General features: G+C 46.1%; 1 long non-coding RNA gene across 2 annotated transcripts in view; it reads left to right on the top strand.

Moving 5' to 3' along the window:
* The window catches only part of LOC109282240 (uncharacterized), a 58470-nt gene that overhangs the window by 3592 nt on the left and 32787 nt on the right, over positions 1-22091 (top strand). For both annotated transcript variants that reach the window (XR_009462545.1, XR_002089172.2), the window contains exon 2: positions 21724-21827. This is a non-coding gene — a long non-coding RNA (uncharacterized LOC109282240). The remainder of the gene's footprint in view (positions 1-21723; positions 21828-22091) is intronic.

Here is a 22091-nt window from a genome sequence, read left to right as displayed (position 1 = left end):
ATGCCACAGTGCTACTTAGCCTGCCTGGCTACCCTGGTTTCATTTTAGGAGTACATTGTGTTTTTAAGGACACAATACTAAAGCGTGATAAGTTTACCATATGTGGTACCTTGTTGAAACATTGCTTTAATTGTACAGTAAATATGACAGAGGCAATAATGGTTTTACATGTTCACCGTTGCTTAATTATTCTGAAAATAATATCTGTGTTTTGCCTTAGTAACAATTGGCACTCTACTGCTTAGCACAGCTACAAAACTAAAATACTCTTGAAAAATACACTACTAAAAATGGATAGTTCTTCTCAAGGGGAATCTTTTTTTTTTTTTTTACACCTGACATTTTACTGCTGTCCCTCATCTCTTCCTTGTAGTGCATAATTTTTCCTTAGCATTTCAAGGTTAATAATGCACAAGTAGTATGTGCATTAAGAATTGGGTTCTTTTGGTTGACAATAATTGGATATTTTTTAGGTGAGTGTTTTTTCTTTAGAGGCTGTAATAGGGTCTGCTGAAAATATTGTCTTTTCTGAACATTGAATGTAGATGCATGTTCCACTAATAGGGAAGTTATAGGGCTTTGTATTTGATTTAATTGAGGTTAATTGATGTAGGAGCAGCATGAATAGGCTGCAGGAGGACACCTGAGACTAGTATGGAAACTGAAAGAACAATGGGTACTTCTACATAAACCTACACATGGTTTATTGGAAACAGTATTGAATTTTCTCTCTCTCCCTCTGTTTCTTTCACTGGGGGGGATGGAAATCAGCTACATCTACAAGATGAGCTTAATGATATGTTGTGTCTCCAATGACTCCTACTTATCCAAGAAGTCTGTTTTAGGTTAAAGAATTAGAAAACAGAGAAAAGATTCTTTTAAAACTGTACACGCAGCCTAAGACACAAAGACGTACAGGTAAAATAGCAGCAAAAATGGCAGATGGGGATCTAAAAAAAAAACCCCCAAACTGGTCCACAGAATGTCAATTATCAGAGTTGACTTTTGCTAAATAAGTCTCTTGAGACAAACTTTAAAAATACCCTTTCAAACAGTACCTTGAGATAAGAAAGCATGTGTTACAGCTACCAAGGTTTTTTGTTTTGTTTTGTTTTTTTAAACATAAAGGCGAATTGTAAAAGCACTTGCTGGAGTCAGAAATAGCACTGTATAAGCATTCATACAAAGCTGCCATTATGATGCATAGCATTCCTACTAGTTCCATCTGGGATGTCCCTCTCAGCAGAAATAGACACGTGAGATTTGCAGTTGATTTTATTTTAGGTGGTAATGTCCACTGGGAGTTACAATGAGATTAAGAAGTGTTTGCATTGAGTTGACTCTGGAGCTTGCTTTTTAATTTGGCTAAAATAAATATAGAAGACTTGCAAAATGAAGTACATGAAAATATTTCATATTTCCTATGTCTAAGAATAAAATAAAAGATGTTAACAGATCTTATTGCCAGTAATTGCACTTGTACAAATATGAATATCTTGGGGACGGGGTAGAGGGAATAAAGCTTTGTCATAATTGTTAACAGCATGGAGTCTAGAGGTTTGGCATATTGCAAGGCCTGGATTAACTGTATGTGGCAGCTTCAACAAATATGATAAGAACCCATATGAACTAAAGGTCAAGTATTAATGTAACTGTTAGTAGGAGTGCTGTCCCACTAAAATAGTTACTTTTGTATTTCTACGCTTTGTGGTATCGGGGCTGTAGATCTGATAAGATACTTTAGCTGTTTGTTGTAGAATTATAAGCATTGCCTCTTCAGGATTAAGAAGAATTTAGCTTTTTTTAAATAAATTTTTGATGGTAAATGTACATACACATGTGGAGCAAACATCATGGCTAAGTACAGACAGTCAGAAAGCCTGAGGCTGAATCAATTTAGTCTTTGCAGGTGCCTAGATGATAAAATGCCTAGATTAAACTGAGAAACAACTAGACACACACACAGTTTTAATTCAGGAAATGCAGCCACGTGCCTGAAGGCTCAGGCATGTGGCTCAGACCAGAAGCTGTGGGGCACTAGAGCATGGCTGTCTGGCATGTAGCCAGTATGGGCTTTGTGTTCACTTCCTCTTCCTGCTGCCCCCAAGGTCTTTGTAGTCCAGAATCACAGCACAAGGACTCTGCAGGGTTGCTCATCACTTCCTCTTCCTGCTTCCAGGTGCCTCTGGGATTTGTAGTTCAAAATCACAGCCAGCAGGGCAACTCTGTACTTGGGTCAGGGGGGGAAGTTTAATGCTGTTCCCTGGCCCCAAACCTCACATGGGGTTTGCCTGTGGGGGTAGGGGAATCCCTGCTTCTCCCCCCGCCACCCCCTTGACCCTTCTCTGCTGGAGCAGACAACACAGCACAGCCCAGGGTTGGAAAGCATGCTGGGATGCTGGAAGACTGTGGTTTAACTTGAACCAGGAAGGGGTCTGGGACAAAAGTTTCATAAACTGGTTTGACCCAAATCAGTTAAGTCTGATACTACATTCATCCAGGTTTATCTTAAACTAGATTCAGCCATTTTGAAACGAGTTTAATGTGAACTGAACTTCTGTTCTGTTACAAGTTTAAACCAGCTTCTGAAGACTTAAACCAGTTTGTGTGTAACTTCTATCCCTAGCCTATCTGTGATCCAAGTGTGTGTGATGGAAACTAGGGGTATGCAAAATTGGCCATATTCAATTTGGATTTGGCCTGAATCGGGGACAATGATCCAAATCAATGAAGCGAATGCTGTCCCTGATTCGATCCAGCTGAATCCAAATCTGAAGATTCAATGCTGATTCATAGTATCAGCGATTTGGCCATAGACGCAGCTTTAAATGTTTTTTCTACATACGACGAGGTACCAGACGCAGCTTATGAACGCTGAGATGCTGGGGCGGATGGAGCATCCCACAGGAGTGTGGGGGGAGCCCTGTGTGCTCGGCAGCAAATCCAGAAGTGGACCGGAAGTACTTCCGGTCCACTTCCAGGTCTTCTGGGGAGTGCCCTGGGGAGCCTCCCCACACCCCGCCTCCCCCCCGGCTCAGCGATCAGCTGCAGGGGAACTCCTGTTGCCCGCCCAGACCCAGGACGTACCAGCTGCTGAGCCAGGGAGAGGGTGCAGGGGGCCCCTCAGCGTGCTCCCCAGTGGACCAGAATTTCTTCTGGCCCGCTTCTGGGTCTGCTGCCAAGCGCGCTGGGGAGCCCCCCGCGCTCCTGTGGGACGCTCCATCCGTCCCAGCATCACAGCATTCATGAGCCATCTGCTACCTTGAGGTATGTAGAAAAAACATTTAAACCCTTGTCTATGTGCCAAATCTTGGGAGAGATTCAGAAATGGATTCAGAGGGTTCCGATTCAATTTGGAGAGATTAAGGGGTCTCCCGATTTTGATTCGACTAGCAAGTCAGGCCAAATCTCTTCTGAATTGAATCATGGACCGAAGCTTCGCACAGCCCTAATGGAAACTATAATCTGTTAAAATTGTACAGTCAATGAAAGACAGACACTTCTGGTAATTAATGGTCATTCTCATCTGTAAGAGTACGCTTCTAAAATATAAGATAGCCATGTTAAACTACTAAGGTAATGATGGGAGTATCTAAATGTGTTTCTTTAAAAGGATGCACTCTTAATATGAATGTGGGGATAAGAGTTCCTACACTAACAGAGGTAGCTGCAGCAATAACTGGCTTTTCCCTTTTTCTCTCTGATGTTATGATATCTTCAGATGTGGCGAGATGCACAGGCATGGCTAAAGAAAAACCTTTACCTGACTTTCCTTTTACATTCATTGCTATGTTTAACAGCATTGTTCCACATGAGTAAGCTTGTATTGCAGGCAGCTGGAGTAAAAAGAGTTTCGAAATGTAGCACGTGGAAGAGTGAGTGTCAAACTTCAACGAGCGGGTAGTGTTAGTTGCTTGTTCTTGAAAGAGTGAAATGAGATCTCTGACTTGATGGAACAGATAATGTGATGATACAAGCTGCAGGCACAGTTGCTGAGTCCAAAGGGATTAAGGTAGGAAAGCCGCAGCACCTATTCACTGAAAGCAAGAGAATATACAGGTGTCCAGATCTTTTTCTAAAAATAAAACTATTTTCATGGTGACAAAATGTGGTGAGACTTGATCTCAACTTAGATTACAAATGAGGTAATGAAATGACTTTCCTGGCCAGACAATTCTGGACAGTGTTATAATGTTCTCTGAACTGTAGTAGACTTGTAAAAGCCTGAGTCCATCTCAAGGTGCCAAAAGTAATATTGGTAAGACTGTTGGAAACGGATACTTTGCTTTTTGGTAACATTGGTACCTTTACCAATGGACAAGAGCAACGGTGTATGCAGTAAGTGCAGTTCTGTAGGAAATGCTACCATTTTCAGAGCACAGAGAAACAGCCATAACAATAATGAACAACCGATCAGGAGCCGTTCCTGGTCTGTACTGGCAAGCATCGTCACTCCATTTGTGCAGGGTGAAATGTGATGTCTTTGTATTTCGCCACTGCACAAAAGATATGAACTGTGCTAAGTAGAAAAGTTTTGCCTGTCCCAAGCTCTGTAGCTCTCTTGAATGGAACTGTTGAAATCTAAAAGGAAGTGGGATGCAGGTAAGGTGCTTTTAATGTACCCTCCATTGATCCATCCTGGATCTGACTAGATCCTCAAGAATAAAGAATGATATCCACTTGTAACTCCAGAAGGAAGGAGGTAATTGCTTTAGTGGGAATTTGACCAAAGCACTGAAGACTAAAACTTCTCTTAAGAAATGCCTCCCCCTGAAAATTTTAGTTACATACTCATCTTTCTCTGTTCCATACAGTGAGGTACCATGTTGCAGTATGTTTTAATTTTACCTTTTTTAAAAAACTTTTAAAACCCTGTAGTAGATCCAGGTTTACTCACAGATGTTATTTGGGGAGCACATTTACAGTGTAATGTCTCTACTATGCTAAGAAATAGTATATTTTAAATAAAATACCTGACCTTGCATGAAGCTGGGAGAAACTTGCATTGTCCATTCTCTGCTATTGTCACCAGGTGTTTTAGAACTATTAAGCAGTATACTACCACAAATCCCTGAATCAGTGACTGTGACACTTAAGTTAGGATTTGATTTCGGCTTATGCTCCATTTACCGTGATTGTCACTCTGAGGAGGAAACAGCAGTAAGATTCTGGAGGTGTGTTTTTTCTTTTTTTGCTGTCTAGCTATATGTTTGGTCTGTTTCCAATGAGAAAAGTTGGGCAGTGGCTAACAGAAGCTTGTGTGAATCATGCTCTGATTTCACCTGACAACATACACCTATGTTCTCAGTGTTTTTTGGAGAGCAGAGACTATCTAACGCTTGCAGTTGCCACCTGCCTCAACAGTTGTACATTCCTGTCAGTCAGCCTTGGTTTACATCCACACTTAGTTTGCAAATAGTGTCTTGTATTGATGATCCTAGACATGCAGCTATGTGACCTTCTTGTCATTTGTGCAGACCTAGTCATTCCGGCATTTATCAAGCATACAACCATGATAAAGCAAGCATCTAACTCAGTCATTTGCTGTGATACTTAATCCTGCATTTGTTTCTTGCTTAGCTACGTCAGTCTAATATCACATTATGGATACTAATTCTTATAATTCTGGAATCTGGATCTCTGGCTTCGCTGTATCACCCTAGATAAGCATTGATAATTACTTGGCAGGATTCTATGCCTTAGTAATCTATTATTAGTACAACTATCAAACATACTTGGCTTTAAGAAGAGCAGAGCCCTCTAGGGAAATGTATCAGGCAGACTTTCTTTTAACACCTTTTATTTTTTTTTCTTACCACTTCCAGAATGGCAATTTTTTTTTAAAAACCCTTCAAAGGCCCACCCAGACTTGGTGACCTATTGAATTACAGTGACTAAGACTCATCCATTTCCATAGTGAGTGGCACAAAAGGAAATGACGTGGACATGGCAAGCATCACATCTTCCTGCCTTTGACCCCCAACCCAAATGACACTGTTCCCCTTTTATAGTGAAGTCAACTGGGAATGACAATCAGCCTGAGTTGGAGTGAGACTTGAATGCATCTTGTTATGGCTCCCAATTACTCTGCCATTCCCTCTTGCACAGGACTACAAATATGGCCCCTTAAATTCTGTGTATTTGAAGAACCAGAGGTGCAGCTTCAGAATAGGAAAAAAAAATTGTTGGTTAATGTGCCAACACACCAAAGCAGTAATGGTTTTCGACCTTTTTCACTTGCAGACTCCTAAAAATTTTTGCATAGAGGTGAGTGTGTGGGCCGGGTCGGACCCGGGCCCTTGGTCGCGCTGCACACAGGCTGTGGCCGGCAGCCCGGGCACGCCGGGTTGGAGAGGGCGGGCGCTGAGCTAGAATTAGGCACAAAACGCTTAACGGTTGATTTTAAGATTGTTTACTTACACCGAGATGGTCGCGGTGCAGGCTGGAAAACTTGCTTGAGTTGCGGTTACAAACAGAAAACATGAACAATCATGTGGAGTTTGCTAGGCTCCACGCAGACAGAACTCCGGATGTCCAGGACAAGGGCGCCTCAAATAGAAAACTCGTCGATACGTCTTATAGAAAGTTACCGTTCGAAGACGGGAAGAGGTGGGCGGTGGATCAGGCCGCCAAACTCCTCTGAATAACACGCAGGGTATCTATGACCCTGCCGCGCACCCAGAGTCCCCACAAGATGAATGTGGAGTCCTCTTCGGCTTGGGCGGAAACTGCTCAAGCCTCTTATACGGCTAGCAGGCCAATCGCTAGCCGCCACATGGGAATAATTTAGCACTAGCCAATAGCGGGACACAAATTTGCATATGAAGAGCGGGAACTCTTTGCACCGTGCATTTCTGTGTTGCAAAGAAAATGCACCCTGCAAAGACGGCTGCAAAGTGGCGGGAACTCTCTCCTTTGCATGCGGGTTCTCTGTGCAGCAGAACTCCACCGTGCAATGAAGCTGTAAACCCACGGGGATAATTCGAGTGCCGAAGCACACACAAAAAATCAGACCTTTGGGTCATGACAGTGAGGACCCCTTTGAATTGTTATTGTGGGTATTCACATCCCTTTGATTGATCATAGTTATCTTTTGAGGACCCTTTAACACATTCTGCAGACCACTGGTTGAAAACCGCTGCTCTAAAGCATGGATGGTCAACCTGCAGCATAGGAGCCACAAGTGGCACGGGCAATTTGTAGGTGTGGCATGAAGTGGGTAGGGCAGGAAGCAAAGCAGCAGATGAAAGGAAGTAGGAAGCAGAGCAGCAGATCAGGCAGGGGAAAGGGATTGAAGTAGTTGCTTGGGGAGCGTGTGGGACTAATTTGTGGCACACCTGTCAAAATGTTGTTCCTCACTGGTCTAAAGGTATCATTAGTTGTGGGTCATGGGATTTATTTATTTGAAATAGAAGCTGTATTCCCCTAAATAAATTTAGCTAATTTCAGGAATTAAAAAGGTCAAAGGAAGGGGCTTGAAATGAGAAAAGAAGTAAGAAATAGTTGCATTTATTTTCCTTTAGAGGGAAAAGTAAACATAGCTTAGTTGTCAGAATTTTTTTTTTTTAAACGTTGAGGAATTGTAGGCTTTTCTTGCTTCCTCCAGGATCCTGACTCTGGGCCCGATCCTATCTCCTAAGTTAGGAACAAGTTCATGAAGAGAGAGACCAGAACATAGGATCAGAGGATGACCTGACTTAGTTCTACTATACATTTAACATTTTAATTGAAGTTTTGTAGGGTGCCTGTACGTGAGCAGGGAGGTTGCTCCAACACACTGTAATTGCAGTGCATCAGAGCAGACTCAATTAATCAAGTAATTGCCACACTCCAGCAGCCTCCAGTGCTTCATGTATCGGCATCTCTGCATTTCAGAAAGGTGGCAGGGGCGCTTTATCTAAAGTTTGTTCAATTTTGAAGCACAGGGGTGCTGATGCATGAGATGCTCCGGGCACTTTAATTACAGTGGCTCTTGGAGCCTCTTTAAAGTGCTCCTCCCCCACCCCCCCTTTCTCCCAGAGCACTTGTATAAACACTCTTAGTGTTTGTAGTTTTGCTATTTTAAATCAATGTAGATAAATATTGACCGTTAAACACGGATAATAACATGAACATATTTGAAAGATCTCACCAACAGTGTATTTTATTTAAACTTATACTCCTTTTTCCTATATATTTTCGTAAAGGCTTATTGTGTATTTGCTATTTTAATTGTTTAAAACAAAATCGGAGATATTTCAAGTATTAGATCTATCCTTCACCTTTCATACCACATTTTGCAGGTTCTATACTATTTTTCCTCTAATTCTGACACGTTTCAAAAACACACACGGGCAGAGGGGACAAGCTGTGCAAAAATGTGCATTTGACAAGATCAACAAAGACCACTGAAAATGGGTACTTTTTCTCTAATCTATTATCTAAAGTAGTGCTAGTACTTAGCTTGTGTGGTGTTGGTTAAGCTAGATAAACAAGTAGCAAATGTGATTTTTATGTTGATTGTGTCCTTTCTAAATGTAATATACTGTTCTCTGTTGTGCTATTATGCATGCTGACGGATTGGGCTGGAAAAGGAAGAGTTGGCATCCAAATGGTTACATATACACAGTCCCTCACACATGGTATTTCTTCCTTGTGTGCAATTCTGTCAGAATCTCTCCACTTATGAGCTGGATATACTTCAATGGACGAAATTTTAACAAGGCCCCTCCAGCCTGTAAGGGTATATACGTATATGTAGATGCTTATACCCTATTACAATTGTTGACATTTTTCAGCAACCATGTTAATAACAACCAATTGAAATTAAAAAAAATCCCAACAAGCTTTGGGATGTGTATGTGGATATTTATGACTGCAATTCTCTCCTTTCTGCTACTTTTTTGCTGTAATTCTATAGACTTTGGAGTCCTAATAGTCCATCCATCCATCCCACAGGGAAATTCCTAATGTTGAGAGAATTCTACCCCATAATGCTGAATTCCTGTTAATAATAAGATCCCAGTGTTATACAGTGATTTTTCACGCAAGCACTTCATACAGGAGGTTGGCATCATTACCACCTTTACAGAATGGAAAACTAAGTCACACAGTGGTGACTCAATTCCACCTAGTCGCACAGCAAACCAGTTTCAGAGCTTGGTCCTAGATCAGTAACCTATCCACTGGGCTATAAAGGAGAAAGGCCTCCTTCCTTCCTTCAAAAGAGGTAAAACTTTCAGATATGAATATCACAGGATAAGAAATGGACTGAATTCTCTTTTCATTCATACTGCAGATACAGTATGAATACCAGAAGTAAGAGCCATATCTTCACTGCCAGGTCCATATATGCTGCTTAACTGTAAAGGCCAGGGGCAGAGCTTGTGTGATTTAAACCCAGGTCTGCTATTACTATACTCTCTTGCTCAATTCATTTTCTCTGAAAAGGCGGCTAACAGCCCTTGACAGGCCTGCTGAAGCTCTGGCAAAAGGAGAAATCTGTCGCCCTATCTTATAAAACCTGGCTTTTCAAGATGTCAGTTCTAAAAAAAAAACCAAAAAAACAAACAAACAACCAACAACCCAAAACTAATGTCTGGTTACCACTGAAATAAAGTTGTCCAAAGGTGGGTGGGTATGGGGGGACCTCAAAACCTTAGGTGAGTTTAGAAAGCTTGAAAAAGATGGACAGCTGGGGTATTTTTTTTTTTTTTTTTAAACCACTGTAATCCTGCTGAAACAAATCAAATGCAGCTTTAAAGCTTCCCTGCTTCAGCCTTCTTCTTTTCCTCCCCCCCTCAGATTCTGTTTTAGAAATCTTGAACTGATTTGTCGAGACAGATCAAAGTGTAAAGTATTTCTCAGCTGGCCTCATTTCTCTCACTGGATTTTACTAGCAGGAGACAGGCAGCTCATTACAACTGGGAGAGTGCTTCTCCGAAACCAACTTCATTACAGCTGATAAGAAAAAATAAGATTCTGCCGGGGCCATTTTTCATTCAATCTGCTTCAGAATGAAGTGTGTCAACCCTGCAGCCCCAGAAACTGGTGTAAGAAGCAAAGGGATGTTCCCACTTTTATTTAGAAAATCATAGGGGTTGGAGTCACAAGACAATGGGCCAAAGGAGGGAGAGAACAGGGAAAAGGTAAAGCAACATCAGCACTGTGGTATCATATACTCAGCACCTTTATTTCTTTGCCATGGGGCAGGGGATGAGGGTGGGGGACAGGGCGTTCCCGAACAAGCCTTTAGTCCAGGGGTGGGCAATTATTTTGGCTGAAGGGCTGCTTCATGAATTTTGGTGAGCTGCCAAGGGCTGCATGGGTAGCCCCACCCCTTGACAGTTGCCCGGCCCCCCGGTTGCCATCTTGTGGCCAGAAGTTCTGCTCCCTAACCACTGCCATTTACCACTGGAAGTCCTTCCCTTTGCCCCAGGAAGTACTCCTTTTGGAACAGGGTAGTATGGCCTTGGAACTGGAAGTTACACACTGTCACATGGTCTATGTCAGGGGTAGGCAAGGTTTTTTGGCCAGAGTGCCAAAAAAACCCACAATGTCTACCTTGTAAGGTGCTGGAGTGCCGGCATGCCAAAAAACCAAAACTGGGGGCGGGGAGTATATGGCAGGATACATTGCATATTAGTATAGTTAATAATCATAAACATTTCTTTATTGTGGCAAATACCAGGTGGTAATTGGGCTGGTATTTCCTGGGGGCTCCTGCACCACTGGGAGCCCCACCAGGCCACCCACTCCCAGTAGGGTGCAGTCTTAGGTCATGCACAGGACCAAGAGCCTCCTATCCATCCCCATAAGCTCTTGCTCTTATCTCCAGGATGTTTTGTACAGCCTTTCATCCAGGCAAAGTTTCTGTCTGGCCTGCCAGCAGCAAACTGCTCTGTTTATATAGGCAGCCAGAGTCCTAAAATGGCCACCGTAATCAAGCACCTGCTGGCTGTTTGGCTCAGCCCTTAAAGTAGCAGGCACCAACAGTACCCTGCCATATGGAGCCTGACCTGCCCCCACAGCTCTATGGGATGGGGCACAGCTGTCCTGCCTAAGAGAAGATGCTGCCTAGCAGGGGCAGGATGCCAGGCTGGGAGGGGTTCCTGGCTTGGCCTCTGTTCATGGTGGGTACAGCACGAGTGAGGTGGAGTCCCCTGGGCCATGGCAGGAGCCCCCAGGGATCTGGGAACAGCTGCACAAAGCTGTTCACTTACCTTTGCTGGCCTGGCTCGTCTGGTCCCAAGCAACACATGGTTCAGCTGCCTCTTCTCTTTGCTGGTGCAGACTTGGCCAAGCCTGTTGCATCCCAAGCAGCACATGGGGAAGCAGGGGCTGGGCCGGCTTTACTGTGTACTGCTTGGGACAGGAGAGGCCCAGCCAGACTGGCATCAGCAAGAAGAAGTGGTGGCTGAGCCATGTGCCACTTCCTTGCATGCTACTCAGCACAGGGTCAGCCATGGCTTTGCCTCTCTGATGCCAACCCGGCCAGGCCTGGCCCATCTCATCCTGAGCGGTGTGGGGAAGCAGCACATGGCTCAGCTTGCTCAGCCACCACATCTTTTCACTGGTGCTAGCCCGGCCAAGCCTGTCCTGTCCCAAGCAGCACACAGGAAAGCTGGCCCAGCTGCTACTTCCCTATGTGTTGCTCAGGATGTGATGGGGCCAGCCAAGTCAGCACCAGCGAGGAGAAGCAGCAGCTGAGCTATGTGCCACTTGGGACCAGCCAGGACAGGCCAGTAGAGGTAACTGGAAGCCACAGCTGTGCCGCATGCCTCTCAGGCTGGGCCAGGCCAGCACCAGGGAGGGGAAGGTGTGGTTGAGCCAGTCCCGAGCAGCACACAGCTCAGCCATCACTTCTCTTTGCTGGTGCTGACCCAGCCAGGCCTGTCCCAACCCAACCCAAGTGGCACACAGCAAAGCCAGCCCAACCACCGCTTCCCCATATGCCACTCGGGATGGGTTGCGCCCAGCCAAGAGGCCACCAGTGAGGAGAAGTGGTGGCTGAGCTGTGTGCTGCTCGGGATAGGGTGGTGGAGGTAATGGTAGACATGACTGAGCTGTCTGCCATTCTGGCCAGGCCAGGCTAGTCCTGAGTGGCACTCGGCTCAGCTGGCTGTGCCTCCTCTTCTCCTTGCCGCTGCCAACCTGGCTGGGCCTGTCCCATGTGCCACTTGGGACGAGATGGGCCCGGCCAGGTCAGCACCAGTGAGGAGAAGCAGCTGAGTGGAGCATGCTCCTGATGATTCCCATGCCCTGCTCCCCCTCCCCCCCCCCCCCCGCTGCAGCAGCTTCCCTCCCTCTCCTGTTTCCACCCTGGCCTGGGAAACACTACGGGGCTCCTGGCCACTGGGCTGTTCCAGTGGGTTCCCTCCTCCCCCTCCATCCAAGTGAAAAGTAAAGTAAGATTGGATTGGGGGGAGCTTCTCCAGGGTTGTGAGGCCAGAAGCCACAGAGGCTTCTGGTTTGGAGCTGAGGAGGGTGAGGGTTGGGGGCAGGGTGGAGCCAGGCTGGCCTTGCTTCTCAGCCACAGGCTCCTGCTGGGTTCTGCTGCTGCTGGCTGTCTGTCAGCTTTGATGGGCAACAAGGGGCAGATACAAATTAATTTTCTAAAATTTTTAGTGGCATGGTGGGCCAGATAGAATGGGCTGGTGCCCCCACTTTAGTCCCTAGTGCACTCAAACAGCAGCCTGCAGCTGTCCCCAAGTCTGAGTCCAATTCCTTCAGCCCACAGTCCTGGATGACCAACCCAGTGAGAGCTCCAGCTTCACTGTACACTCCTCTGCATTGGGCTGACTAGATTCCACGTGCACACTGCTCTCTTTCCCCCTTATTCCAGCTTCAAGTTTTCTCTTCCTTGCCCTACTTCCCGGGGATTTCTACACTCCAAATTAACAGTCAGCACAGCTCTGCAAGCTGCCTCCTGGTTCTTCCTGCTGTTACACACACTGCATTCACATTACAGATACCCCAGGAGGTTATGTGCAGAAAACTTCAAAATTATGTGCAATTACTTACTTTTATTTTTATTTATTTTTCAGAAATGAAACTAAATATGACACTATTTTCCCCATCTTTAGAAATGTATGCAGGTGCTTGTGGCTGGGGGTGGGTATGGGGGGAAGATTTGTGAAGGTGTGGGTGGATGGATTTTGGGGGGGGGTATGAGGTTTATGGGGGGATTGTGAAGGGGTGTGGGCCTGTGTGGGGTTTGTGGGTGAGTGTGGGGTTTGTGGGGAGGGATGACCCCTCTGTCTCATAGCCCCCAAGGAACACGCCTCCCCATGCACAGCAGCACCCCCCCCCCCATGCACAGCCCCTGGGCCCTCAGGGCACTCCTGACCACAGTGGGCAGAGCCCCTTGGTGGCACATGGCTCTTGTAAATCTCTGGAGCTGCATGCAGCCAGCCTGGCCCCATCTGCTAGTATGCACCTTTGGGCCAAACCAAGCTGGCTCCATGCCAGCATGTGGGGCTCATGGCACTGCAGGCAGGAGCCATATGAAGTCCCTAGGATTTGCTAGAGCTGCACACTGCTGGGGACTGTGCCCTGGCCAGAAGCATCCCAAGGGCTCACTGCCTCCTGCTGCTGCCGCTGCAGAGACTGTGCACCATGGGATGCTGGGCAGGGGGGCCCACACACGCCCATGCCCACCCCTCTCCTGCAGGCAGGAGCTCCTCTTCCCGCTCACCAACTACACCCTCGGGAATTACTCTATACTACATGATTATGCACAGCTGTGTGTTTAATGCACAAAATTACATTGACGCATAATTTTGTATACCCTGGGGTGTATACATAAGGTTTTTTTGTTTTTTGAAAAAAAATATCTTGCTTTTCCTTCCAGATTAGGCTGTCATCTGGGCATAATCACACATGCATCCAAATGATACTGTTTTCTGTTGAGGGTCAGGAAGAGTGGCTCTGTTTTTGCTGAACTCCAGACAAATAATAATAACACATATTATTTCAAAGTTTGTTCCTGTCCCTTGCTATTTTGTCTTGATCACGATTGTATTGCCTTGCATTATTCCTTTAAGTAGCTTCTGAGTGTTTTAGTAGTGCTCACCCTGTCTTAGAAAGCAACCAGAAACCATTTAGAGCACCCATGTGCTCTTGAATATTGGTATATGGCAGGGGCAGGCAAAGTCTGGATTGGGCCTGCAGCAGACTCCACTTCCCAAGAGCCCCTTCCCCCATCACTGTGGCCGGTTTCCATGGAGACCCTGGGAGCTGTGGGACTGCTACAATGTGGGACCAGGGTTTTCATGGAAACTGGCCTAAGCAGCATTGGTGGGACACACAGCTGGGCAGGGAGCTGCTGGGGGGCTGGGGTTGGGATGTTGTGGCAATGACAGCATAAGCCAGAGTTGGGGCAGAGCTGCAATCCACTGCTTGCACACCCTGGGCACCGCTGCCAACACCACCTGGCCCCGGAGCAGCCCCCTGCCCTCCTGTGCACCCTTCCAGAGCTGCTTGGGCTGGTCTCCATGGAAACCCTGGCCCTGCACTGTCATGGCCCCACCACTCCTGGGGTCTCCATGGAAACCAGATGCAGCGACATGGGCAGGAGCTACTGGGAAATGGAATCTGGCCACCGGCCAGATCCATGATTTTGCCCTCCTATGGCATATGGTTTGTGAGCAGGGTTATTCGGACCCAACTGTGTTGTGTTTCTTTGTGTCCCTGATTTTTGTGCCAAGACCATAAGACCTCCTAGGCCATATTAAGGGGATCCAAAATGTAACCCTACATTGAAAATTCATGGAATTGTAAGGAAAATACAACATTAGCAGCTTTCATGAGGTGAGCATTTGAGCCACAAGGTTCTGATATGGCCGTATGAGATTTTGGAAAAGAAATTAGAAATCGGCTTCACTTAAATTCAGTTGGCTCGGAAGCCAGGTACCAAAAACTGCGGTAATTCCCCACCCACTGAAAAAATGAAATAAATGCTTGTTACCTGCTTTCCGGTAGCATCTAGAGGAAAGATGAGATTGGGCCCTTTGCAAACGCATAGAGGGAGGCAGGAAGTTTATAATCTAAGCAGAGAAGCCAGAGGCACAAAAGAAATAACTCGCCCCTAATCACCCAGCAAATCGGTGACAGAGCCAAGAATTGATCCAGCTTATCCAATTTCCTGTCCATGTATTGAAGTATGCCAAATTCTAAATTACACTTTTTCTGCATCTAGCTATGCAGCTGAATCAAGAAATAGCACAGACAGCAACATGAAAGTGCATGTAAGATAAAGGACTAGTCCATTTGATTACTGGGCAATAATTTGTGCTTCAGTCCAAGTGCAAGAATGCTACAAGGCATGTTCTTTTTCTCTGAGAGAAACTGTAGAGTCTGTATCTACATCGTAAAATATTTTGGGCACTGACAGACATGAAAAATATGAGGTTTAAGTGAGGAGGGTCCCTGCATGTCTCTCATGAGGATCCATACTAAACCACATATCCATGGATTTATCTTCTGGGCAAGTCAAAACTGACTTAGAAAAATAATTTATCTTCTCAAACAAGTTTTCCACCACAGAAACGGCTAGTAATAAACTGACCCAATAAGCAAGTTCATACATAGAAATAAAGTTGTGAGAGAGAAGAGCTGAACTCTTGCTGTGTTTAAACTGTTGTAAATAATGTGGAGTAACTCTGCTTTGTTCACAATTGCTGTGGCTTTGCATCAGTAAAACAGAAGTAAAGTTGGACACAATACTTCCAGTGATTAAAAAGACTACAATGAAATACAAAATTTCCTAGACAGGATTCCACAAGAGAGAGAGAATGGCCTGTGTCTTGAGCTTCAGTGGAGCTTAGCGCAGCTAGATTCTCTCTGCTTTAATAAAGCTCATTTACACAGCAAGTAAAGATGAATCACCTAAAGCTGTGCTATTAATGCACATAAACTGAAGCACATGAAACCCCATATGGATCCTGTCATCCCAAAGTAAAATGACCTTAGTTTACTGTAGCTTAAAGTATTAAGAGCATGTCCACATAGGAATTTAATATATATTAACTTCACTCTTTGAAGTCACCTGCAACTCAATATGAGTCTGCAGCATGGTGCTACAACGCAAAGGCAAATGCAGTTTTGGGCTGCATCCATAGAAGCATTAGGGGCAAGACAGTGGAGGTGATAGTGCCTCTTCACTTACACTAGATGAGGCCTAACCAGTGCTATTGTGTGCAGTTTTGGGCTCCATGGGCATTTGTACACATGGGTGCACTGCAGTGCTGGGTGCTTTTAAAAGTACCCAGCACGGTGGCACATCTACTTGTATAAATGGCGAAATACACATCAAGTGCTGAGAAAACGGTAGTGGCGCACTTTTGAACTAAAACACATTGAAAGCACATTAGTTCAAAAGTGCACCGCTGCCATTTTCTGCATGCAGACATGCATTTTGCTGTCTGTACAAATGCATATGATGCAGCAGCGCTGGGCATGTCAGTTCATGTGCTCCTCAGGACTCGATTAATCGAGTCTGCTCTGACGTGCTGGATTTCCAACGCATCAGACCAGACGAAGGTACATGTATAAATGCCCCACGTTTATTAAAGGCCTTGGAGAAGTTAGAGAGGGATCAGAGGTGGATGACAAAAAATGATAAAGGGCTTGGAAGGCAATGTGTACTAAGAGAGGCTGAAGGAAACATGAGTTTTCAGCTTGCAGAAAAAGTGATTTAAGAGGAGGTGTGACACAAGTCTTCAAATATCTCAAGGGCTGCCATAAAAAAGAGGGAGCACCTTTTCTCTGCTGCTGCATGATGCAGACCAATGGCTTGAAGTTGCAACAAATAAGTTTAGACTGGATCTTGGGGAAAACATCTTCACAGTTAGAACAGTGGAATAGACTGCCTAGGGAAGGTGGGGAAACTCCATCGCTGGAGGTTTTCATAGATTTCAAAGACATTAGGGCTGGCTGGAAGGGACCTCGGAAGATCATCGAGTCCAGCCCCCTGCCCCAGGAGCAGGAAGTCAGCTGTGGTCATAGGATCCCATCAAGATAAGCATCCAGGTTTCTCTTGAAGGTGTTCAATGTAGGTGCTTGAACCACCTCCGATGGCAGGCTATTCCAGACCTTGGGGGCCCAGACAGTAAAGAAATTCTTCCATATGTCCAGCCTGAAACAGTCTTGCAGGAGTTTATAACCATTCCACCTTGTTGTCCCTTGGGGTGCTCTCCAGCTGTAGCTTCATCAAGTCCAAATACACTGGGAGAACGATGTCCTGGGATTTGCTTGAGAAGCATCTATGGATGCAAGCCAGCGTTTTGCTCACTTTACTAGCTGCAGCATTGCATTGAAGGCTCGTGTTCATCTTGTGGTCAATGATGACCCCCAAGTCCCTTTCATCCATAGTGCTAGCCAGCATAGCATTGCCAAGCCTATAAGGGTACTGCAGGTTTTTCCTCCCAAGGTGGGAAACCTTACGTTTTTTGGTGTTAAACACCATCAGTTTCTCATCTGCCCATTTCCTGGGCCTGTCAAGTTCAGCCTGGATCACCCTCCTGTCCTCAGGTGTGGATGCTTTACCCCAAAGTTTGGTGTCATTGGTGAACTTGGTCAGTCTGCTTCTGACTCCAATGTCCGCATCATTAATAAAAATGTTGAACAATACAGGCCCAAGGACAGAGCCTTGGGGAACCCCACTGGTCACAGGGCACCATGATGATTGACTTCTGTCAACCACCACCCTCTGGATCCATCCACAGAGCCAATTCCCCAGCCAGCGGATCATGGTGGACCCAAAGCTGCAGTTGGCCAGTTTTGCCAAGAAGTAATCATGGGATACCAGATCGAAGGCTTTTTTTTAAAGTCAAGGAATATGACATCCATCTCCTCTCCTTTGTCCAGGTGATATGACCAGGTGACCTAAAAGGAAATAAGATTGGTCAAGCAAGACCTACCCACAACAAACCCATGCTGGCTGTCCCTCAGGATGTTGCCATCAGCCAGTTTGTTAAGAATGGCATCTGATAATCTTTTCTAAGACCTTCCCTGAGATAGAAATCAGGCTGATGGGCCTGTAGTTTGCCAGATCCACTTTCCTCCCTTCCTTAAAGATAGTCTCCACACTGGCCTTCTTCCACCAGGAGTTCTTGAAGATCCGTGCCAGGGGCTGAGCTATGATGCTAGCCAGCTCCTTGAGTACCCTGGGGTGCAGACTGTCAGGGCCAGCTGACTTGAAGGTGTCCAGCCTCTCAAGGTGTTCCTTCATGAGGTCAGCATTGATGGAGGGCAAGGAATCTCCCTCACTCAGACCTTGCTGTCCCATGATGGGCAGAGGCGTCCCATGGGACTGGTGAAAGACCGATGCAAAGTACCCGTTTAGTAGGTTGGCTTTTTCCTGGGCATTAGTCATCAGTTGTCCTATCTGGTTCAGCAGGAGTCCAATGTTGCCCTTGCTTTTCCTCCGGCTCCCCACATATCTGAAAAAAGACTTTTTATTGTCCTTGATCCTAGTAGCCAGTTGGAGTTCTGTCGCAGCCTTGGCTTTCCTGGTTCGCTCCCTGCAGGTCCGGACCAGTGTGGAGTATTCCTCCTTGTAGGTGGATCCTGTCCTCCATCCTTTGTAGGTCTTTCATTTGGATGCAGGACGTCCGCTAGTTCCTTGCTGATCTAAAGGGTCTGCTGTGCCCTTTTGCTGCCTTTCCTCCGAGATGGAATAGCCTTAGCTTGTACATCTAGGATCGCTCCTTTGAGGAGCAACCACTCTTCCTGATCCCTCCCCTTGGGGTCATGGTCCTCACTGACAAGCCTCCTTAGCTTGTTAAAGTCAGCTTTCCTGAAGTTGAGGACTTCTGTATTGCTGACTGACTTGCCAGCTTTACAGTGGATGGTGAAGGTAATCAGCTCATGGTCACTGTCACCCAGCTTCCCTTCAATCATTAGATTGCTGATTAGGTTGTCCCCGGTTGCCAGTACCAGGTCGAGCAGCACTTTACCTCTTGTTGGCCCGTAGACTTCTTGTGTCAGATAGAGGTCATCCACGCATAAGAGGAAGCTTTGCGACTGCTTGGATTCAGCTGGGTGCTCTTCCCCTGAGATGTCTGGTTAGCTGAAGTCTCCCATAACAACCACAGACCAGGAGCATGTAGCCTCAGCCAGTTCCCTGGTGAACTCCTGGTCAAGCTCTTGACTTTGGGTGGGAGGTCTGTAGTAGACTCCCACCATTGTGTCCCCTGTGCCGTGTTCCCCGTGGATTTTAGCCCAGAAGGTCTCCAGTTTTCCATCCTGGTTTCCAATATCAGCTTGCAGGGATGTGTAGCTCTCCTTAATATAGAGAGCTACACCCCCACCCCTTCTGTCCCCTTGATTTCTCCTGTACAGTGTATAGCCATCTATGCCTATGGTCCAGTCATGGGTGGAGTCCCACCAGGTCTCTGTTATCCCTATGACATCATATTCCTTTGTGTTAAGCAGAAGAACATGTTCCTCCTGATTATTCCCCAAGCTCCTGGCATTTGTGTACAGGCAGGCAAGAGTCCCCTTGGGGGCCCTTGCCTTGCCTACAGATTGTTTCAGGGCTGGGGCAGGGGTGGGCTCCCTTAAGTGCCTTGGCCTGCTGGCTTTGCAGGGGTTGCTCAGCAGGCCAGCAGTGGCAGTAGTCCCCTCATCCTCCTGTGGGCTTATTTTAAAGCCCGGTGGAGCAGGTCAGCCAGTCTAGCTGAGAAGAGCCTCCTCCCCAGTGGAGTGAGGTGGAGGCCATCCCTTCCCAGCAGCTCGCTGCCTCTCTCACCAAAGAGCAGACTGTGGTCATGGAAGTCAAAGCCTTCCCGATGACACCAGGGCCACAGTCTTTGGTTCACTACCTGGATCCTTCTTTCCCCCCTTGGCCCATAACCTGAGACTGGGAGGATTGAAGAAAACACTGCCTGCACCCCCACACCTTTAAGCCCTGCTCCCAAATCCCTGTAGCGTTTCATGACCTGGTTGGGAGCGCTCTGGCAGGTGTTCAAGAGGTTGGATAAACATTGCTTAGGGATGATTTAGGAGTAGCTATGCCTGGAATGCTACATAAAAAGTAACAGTTGGAAGCCTAGGAACCACCCACACACAAGAGTTGCTAGGAGAGCTCTGCATCCTAAAGCAGATAGATATTGAAAATAACTATGCTCCAAGAAAGAGAATGAAGCAAAGCTCTAGAACTGGCTTAGTGAGGAAGGAGGTTAAAGGAGCTGTGATTAGATGATGGAGAGGATACAGAAAGTGGAGTTCTGGCTGTCCAACAAGAGGGTACATTGTGTGGAATTATGCTTAACGTCTCCAGGTTGAACAGCAGAATGAGGAGGGTATTTAGTATTTTCCATGCTTCTGGGTTTTGCTGGTTGTCACATGGGATAGCAAAGGAATTTTTTTTTCCCCTTTTTACTATTGCTGCAGGTACCAGGGATTTTGCTTTGCTTTTGCCTTCCTCAGAAGCATTGGGTGTTGGAAGCAGCCAAACCTGGGAATTTTGACTGGGATGTGCCAGTGCCAGGAATTTTACCCCCCAGGTCAAACTGGTACAGACTGGGTGCATGTACATATACAATTAATGTGCAGCACTAAACTCTGGCACATCAGACCATGTTTGAATGTGTTCCCAGGACTGCCGCACATTGAGCCAGGTAGGAGCAGCCCTGGCTGCCATGGTCTCTGGGGTTCAGCCTGCCAGCCTGGGGCTGCTCTACCCAGGTCCATGTGCTCTGGATGGGTTGGCTGGGGCACGAGGGTACTTCAGTGTGGGCCTAGCTGGCAGGCAGCCGTTGCACTGAAGCACCCTTGTATCCCAGCCAGCCATCAATGTCTATACATTAGTTGCTGGAGAGTAAAAAAACCCCAAAAACTCCACCATAGGATAGTACTTGTGTTTACAAATGCTAACCTATGGCCGAGCTATTTAGTTTACTCCGTCCTAATAGCACTGCACATGTAGATGCTAAGACGTTTACTGCGGAGCTAACAGGGCAACTCCACAGTAAACATCTCCTGTAGAGGTGCCCACTGTGGAAGTTTTTGCTTCCCTCTGTAGCGGGGGGGGGGGGCATGGCAGTCTTCCTTGGCTTTCTTGAGTGCATTTTAACAACCCCTGCAGCAGTAGTAGGACACTGACCATCGTTGTCCCCCTGCTTTCCCTGTGGCAGATTAGGCACTATGCTTTGTAGCTGTGTGATGGGTTTGATTGTATAGTTTTAGTAATAGGTTAGACAACGATTTATATGGTGGGATTTGGATAGGGATGATCCAGCCTTAGGCCCAGGGGTTGGACTATATGACCTGCAGAGGTCTTTTCCAGCCTATACTTTTCTATCTATATTTCATCTGAACTTTTTTCAGTGTCTGTTTGTGGACCAGCTTGAAGGAGAACTTGGCCACTGTCCTAAATCTTCCATGTCCTTCTGAAAGGTGATTTCACTTTTAAGTAAACATTTTAAATTGGATGTAAGCAGGTGGGATACCCAAGCAGAAACAAAGCAAGATGAGAGGCAGTATGCTTTGCTACCCAGGGGAGAACCTTTTTATAAACAAATAAAATTGAGGCTAACTTGAGCAAAAATGATTAGGGTGAGCTTTCTTGTGGCTTTGGGCCCCATCACCTGCTATCACAGGAAACAGTAGACTATAATCCCTTCCATAAACTGAATTGGCTCCATCTCAAGTTGAGTTGTTTGCTTGCACTCCTCTTGTGAGATTCTGCAACAGCTTTTCTTTTCTAGTTAGAAACATCATTTTTTTTTTTTTCCTTAGGTATGCCCTACATTGTTGTGACTACTGCAGGGTATAAACCTAGGAAGTTAACCTGGAGTATGATAGCAGTACTGAAAGTGTGGAGCTCAGCTTTAACTGTCCAGGTATGTGCCTTGCTTTTGCTGTGCTGCCAGTTAGGGTATGCTGTAGCAATGCTGAGACTAAGGAGTAAGCCCCAGCCACTTATTCCTGTTCCATATTCAACTCTCTAAGAAAAAAAGATTGTGGTTGCTTTATGGAGCATCTCCTGCAACTTTCTGGGTACAAACAGATATAGTTTTGTTGCGGCATCAGCAGAAACAGATGTCACTGGGCTGTTATCTAGTATGGTCAGGGCCCTGCTGTTCCCAGGGTTTTAGGGGATCCAT

This window comes from Alligator mississippiensis, chromosome 5 (assembly GCF_030867095.1).
Source record: "Alligator mississippiensis isolate rAllMis1 chromosome 5, rAllMis1, whole genome shotgun sequence".
NCBI classification, from domain to species: Eukaryota; Metazoa; Chordata; order Crocodylia; family Alligatoridae; genus Alligator; species Alligator mississippiensis.
Note: the sequence above shows the minus strand (reverse complement) of the source record. Positions and strands in the feature narration are given on the sequence as shown.